This window comes from Caloenas nicobarica, chromosome 28, assembly GCF_036013445.1.
Source record: "Caloenas nicobarica isolate bCalNic1 chromosome 28, bCalNic1.hap1, whole genome shotgun sequence".
NCBI lineage: Eukaryota > Metazoa > Chordata > Aves > Columbiformes > Columbidae > Caloenas > Caloenas nicobarica.
This window is the reverse complement of record NC_088272.1, coordinates 4,482,677-4,488,451: the sequence shown is the minus strand read 5'-3', so window position 1 is coordinate 4,488,451 and position 5,775 is coordinate 4,482,677.

Sequence of the window (5,775 nt, the reverse complement as noted above, 5' to 3'; positions counted from 1 at the left end):
ATCCAAGTGTGGGCAGTGCAAGAGAGGAGCAGAGCAAGGTCAGCTCATGGGCCATGCCTGAGCACAGCCACCCCCAGCAGCAGCCATTCCCATCTCCCAGGCACAGCCATGCCCTCAGCATGCAAATGTCACTGCCATATATGACTAGTCCAAGAGAAGGCTGCCTTCTTTCCAGGATCCCCCAAAGTCTTTCTCCTATTCCTCCTCCACCTGCAGACATCAGCCACATCCCACTTGCAGGCTCAGACATGGTTGTAAGGATTTGCTGAAGTCATCAGCCATCACCCTTCTCTACCTCACATCCCCTGACCCTCCCACACCACACATGGCCGCTCACTGCTGCTCAGGGCCTCTCACTCTTCAGAAGAGGCCTTGAGCTTCCTGGTTCTTCCTGGTGCTTATTATCATCTGCCTCACTCCCTCCAGAGCTCATGGTGAGGTTTCTTGTCCATAACAGCACCTTTATGACCATGTTTTACTAAGTGGGTGTCTTTTTGTGAGCATTTGTGCAGAAAGAGTAGTCACAGGAAAGCACCAAATATATAAAAACTGATGCCAAGTGAAATGCCATGAAGACCTGATGAGTTACTCCCATTGCTGTGTCTTTCCTGGAAGGAGTCTGTCCCCAGAAGGGCATCCAGCTTCTGCCACTCTCTGGAGAGGCACATGAGCAGTGTCCGTGCACCTGGGGAGGAACAGGGTGATTTTTGCCAGACCACCCTTCATCTGAACCACTTAGATATGTACTTATGGATGGGGTGTCATGCCTTATACTGCAAATACCTATTGGATTGGCACTGCCAGTGGGGCTACCACAGATGCAGACTGCTGTGTTACAGATATTTATATGTAGGCAGATGAACCTTTTTCTATTTTTTTAATTATTATTATTTTTAATACTGACACTCTTAGGGAAATTACACAAAGATTTGAATGATTATTGATGCCTTTTAACATGATTATCCACAGAAGGCCCAGCAGCTTTGCATCTCAAGAAATGGGATGCCAGAGGGCAAGGGTAGGATGGCTTGGGCTCTGTCCTGGCATCTGGAAACTGAAGTGTGTGCCCATCTCCCAACACCTGCCCTGCTCAGTGAACGGTGTGAGAAACTCTGAAGTCACAGCCATGACAGGTATCTTATGTCTAACTGCAGACAGTGTTGTCCTGCCAGCTCAGGATTGGAGCTTCCATCCCTGAAGGTATTTAAAAGATGTGTAGACATGGCGCTTAGGGATATGGTGTAATGGGTGGACTTGGCAGTGTCGTATTTATGATTGGACTTTATGACCTTAAGGGTCTTTTCCAACCTAATTTATGATTTGAGCTAAAACCATTTCAATTCCCATCACCTCCAGCTTCCCCCGAGGTCGGCTGTTGTGTGGCACAACTGGCCTGGCTCTCCAGGCAGGTTGGGCACTGGTTTGGTGCCCGCATTGGGAGTTTTCCCCTTTCTGGGGTAAAAGATCTTCGATGAGAGACAGTTGTAGAGATCTGAGTTGCAGAGATTTCAAGCAGTCCTTTCAAAATCTGAGCAGGCTCAGTTTTGGAGCCAGCGAAAAATAGAGACAATCTCAAGGATGTTTTTGAAAAGTGGTACAATCACTAATAAGAATAACAGGGAATTCCTTATTCCTGATGATGATGATGATGATGATGAACTAAAGTTTTTTAACTTCATTCCCAACAGTCGTTCTTGCTTCTCAAAACAGCTGCTATGTCTCAGTAGCTAACCTCTTGCATGGAGTTCTTTTTAAGAGCTTTTCCTCTCACTTCTACCATTTTTATCATTTAGAAAGTATTTCTTTGGACAGAATTGCCCTGAAATGACCCCTTTCATACTTTTCCCCCTTTTTTTCTGGTGTGAGTGGAGCTGACACAGGGCAGATTACTTCTTTTTTAGGCAAAGAAGGCCAAGGAACAGATCTCAGGTCAGTGCAAAGGCAGAAAGGAAGCCAGAATGTTTATGTGGTGTGCACTGACACACACCGTCACCTGCATTTCCAGTCTCTGAAGTCCCAACAGTGCAGCAGAGACTGGAGTTCTGAGCTCCCTTCATCTGCCCTGTGTGACACATGTAAAATGAAACTACCCCAGCCAAAGAGTTGGTTTTGATTCTCTTCACAGCCTGAAGCACCACATGGGTCAGGAGACAAGCCAGGATACCCAACGAGGACTCACATGCTCTGCACTTAAAGTTCAGGTGTTCCCAGGTATCTCAGCAGACAAGTTGTGCCGATTCCTGGGTGCAATGAGCTGGTCAAGAGCCTCGTCTCCATTTCTGTAACGATGGCTTTGCCGCCTGGCTGATGTGCAGACTCTGTACACGGATGCTGACACCTGTTGAGCAACCTGCTCTGTAAGGATGAACAAGGTGGGCATGAGGACAGCAGAACAGAAGAACCTGGGTGGGGGCAAATGAAAAGGCATGCACAAGATGTGGTCAGGGCTGTTTGGGGGCACTTGTAAAGCAGCCCTGCACCTCATGTGAATTATTCCTGTTGTCAGAGAGAACCTGAGAACTGTCCCTAAATTGAAAACATGAAGGGGATGAAAGGACAGCATCATTCAGGCTGGATGGGACCTCGGGACGTGTCTTGACCAACCTCCTGCTCAAAGCAGGGTCAGACCAGATTACTCAGTGCTTTATCCAAACACATCTTGGCCACTTTCTGGGACAGAGTGGATGCGCACCCCTGGGAAACCGCTTCCAGTGTGTGACTGTCCTCATGACTGGAAAGTTTCTCCCTTTCTATAGCACCTTTCCAAGCCCGACCATCCAGATTATTTTTTACCCATCTACTTACGCACTGACACAGATCATAATAGCCTACCTTGGACACAAGAATATTGTGGGGGATGATGCTGAATGCCTTGCTGACTTCCAGGTAACAGACCACCACTGCTCTCCCCACATCCAGCAACCCTGTCCTTTCCTCACAGAAAGCAAAGAGGATGGACAGGCACAACCTGCCCTGGGTAAACCCCGTCACCTTCAGACATCCAGAATTGGGGTCCCAGTGAACATGTTCTGGGGCACAGCCCTCAGTTCCCCTGCTCACCCACTGGCCATTTTTGAAAAGTGCACCCAATGTGTGAGAGCTGCCAGTGGTCAGGGAGTCCCCCCAGTCTCCATGAGCTTTCCAAGAAGGTGAAGAGTGGCCTCACTGTGACATGGTCCTCCTGTCTCAGCTCCTGGGATGCTGCCCCTCCTGTCCCATAGAATGGAAAGGATTGTGTTGGTTCCAGTGACCCCTGACTCGATCCCCATCCACTGCTGGTTGTTCTGCCTCCAGTGACAGAGGCCTGGGAGAGCTTGCTGGTGAAGATGGAGGACCAGAGACACAGAGAATATCACTTCTCTCCCTTACTAAATTAATCAGTACCCACACGGTCTCTTTGTTTCTCCTTTAACTGTTCCTGCAGTAGTAACAGCTCATTATAGGGCTCTTGAATTGACTTACAGATCTAGACTGAGTTTTGATCTAGACCGTTGCTGTGCTTGGAGGCTGCTGTCCTTGCAGACCAGATGAACTAACTTCTGCCACCCTGCCTTGGCAGTTTATTCCATCCGTGTCACAGCTCTGTCTGCAACACTGACAGCTCCAGCTCAGCCAGTCAGGTCCCTGGCTGAGGACATTGCCTCACATCTGGGCTGAACCACCCCAGCTGTGGCACCAGGAAACCTCTGACCTGCCCCATGGAAACCTGGTACCAAGTGTCCAAGAGCCCATGTGTGCAAAGGCTTTGCTTCAGAGCACTAGCATGACATGGCCAAAGATTGCTGAATGTCTCTCTAGACCTAGGAGTATAAACCCAGAATATAATGCCTAAATTCATTCCGGGGAACATATTCCTACCCCAATTTGGAAAAATTAGATCCTTTGCTGTAACATTCCTGGTGTCCTGCCTAATGATGGGACAAGAAAAGGTGATTCTCATACCAATTTACTTTTTAATACAAAGAATACAATGCTGGGAAGAAGTGTCACTGCTGAAGAGAGAGAATCAACATCACTGATTACTTGAGGTTGTTTCAAAGATGTGCCCCTGGAGCCCCAGGGACAGCTGGAGGAAGTCCAGAGGGGACAGAGAAAGGGACATTGTGGGCTGCTCCTGTGCTGCTGAGCTGGGCTGGGCTCCTGGGACAGAGGGAGCTCATGGCAAGCGGCAGCACTGCAGAGAGACAGCTCTGCCCAGGAGCAGCTCCTCTGCAAAGCACAGCAGGGCTGAGGGCTCTGCCTGGGGTTCTCAGGGAGACGAGCAAGGCAGAGAGAGATGAAAGGTGGTCAGGATGGGGAGGATGACTGAGAGCTCATGGAGGAGAAATCTTTGCAGCCCTTGCCATGGTAAGTCTCTGGGTGCAGGGCAATGCAGCTGTAGCTCCTGGAGGCATCTCCTCAAGTTAGCACAGGCACAGCTTGAGGGATCTGTAAGGAGGGGGCTCTTGTCAGGCAATGGTGAACAGCTGTGAAGCTGGGTGAGCAGCCAGGGGTGCCCAGGGCTGTCCTGCAGAGCAGGGTCCCTGCACCCCAGGGCTGTGCCGGGGCAGGGACTCTGCCGCCTGCCAGGGTCAGCACTCAGCCTGCCCGGGGAGATCCCAACACCACTGAGAGGGGAAGCTGTGGGGGGAAGGAGTGACCCCTATTCGGGCAGGAAAGGTGCTTGTGCTGTAGAGAGGATGCTATATGGGTCAGGGCTGCTCACAGCTCCAGATCACCCCCAGGATTTTTCCAAGTGGATGCCTCAAGCAGAAGATCAATGCAAGGATTACCAGAGAGATAGGGAGCTTTCCTGAGCCTGTCTTTTCAGTTTCGTATCCCAAGGGCTGGGAGGTGCAGGAAAGGAGAAAATGAAGATGAGGTCTCATGCTTAAACAAGTCACTGATTCTCCTGAACTGCAACTCAGAGTCATCAGTACATCTGCCAGAAGCCTCATAACATCCCTTCAGCTGCTGCTCTGCCTCTGCACAGCACCTGCATCACATTGGCTATACCTGTCAGGCTTAGTCTGACCTGTCCTTTTCCCCAGTCTGCAAACAGGAAGATGCCCCCAGGCAGTGCCCTGTGAACAGGCAGGATCTGCAGGGCCAGGGTGAGGGCACAGAGGGTGGGATGGTCTGTGAGTGCTGACAGGGAAAAGACATGGACAGGGAAACACCTCCCAGGGGGAGAATGTCCAGGCAGCAGGGAAATGATCAGAAATGAGAGGAAACTAAACCTGGAATTGTTATGGAGGGAGAACAGAGAAAACTCCGTATGATCCCCGCAGTGCAGATGCCTCCTGTGAGCAGCCCCCTCGCCTCCTCTCCCACCCAGCAAAGCCTCTGCCCTCAGGGCCGGGGGCTCCAAGGCATGAAGCAGCTCCTGTGCAGCCAGAGCTCCAGTTCCCTCTGCAGAGCACAGGGGCTGAGAGCAGCTGCCCGGCAATGCTGGTGTGTGGGAGGTGGCTGCACAGCTGGGGAAGGGTGACGCTGTCTGAGTGCCTGGCTGCCTCTGCCCTGGCCTCTCTCACACCCACCCTCACCGCAGTTTCCTTCTTGCCCACTGCTCTGGGTCACTGCTGGTGCGATCTGGTTCTTGCTGTCAGGCTCTCTGGGGATGGGAGTTTCAGCTGCAGAGTCACAGCCTGATCTTGTGGGTCCTTTCCTGCAGCTGTGTCCATGGGAACACGTGTCCCAGCTTTGCTCTGAGCTGTGGGACTGTGGGCAATGCAGTGTGTGGGGCTGGGGAATGAGCTGAGTCTCCCTGAATCAAATGCCATCATTAGGACCCTT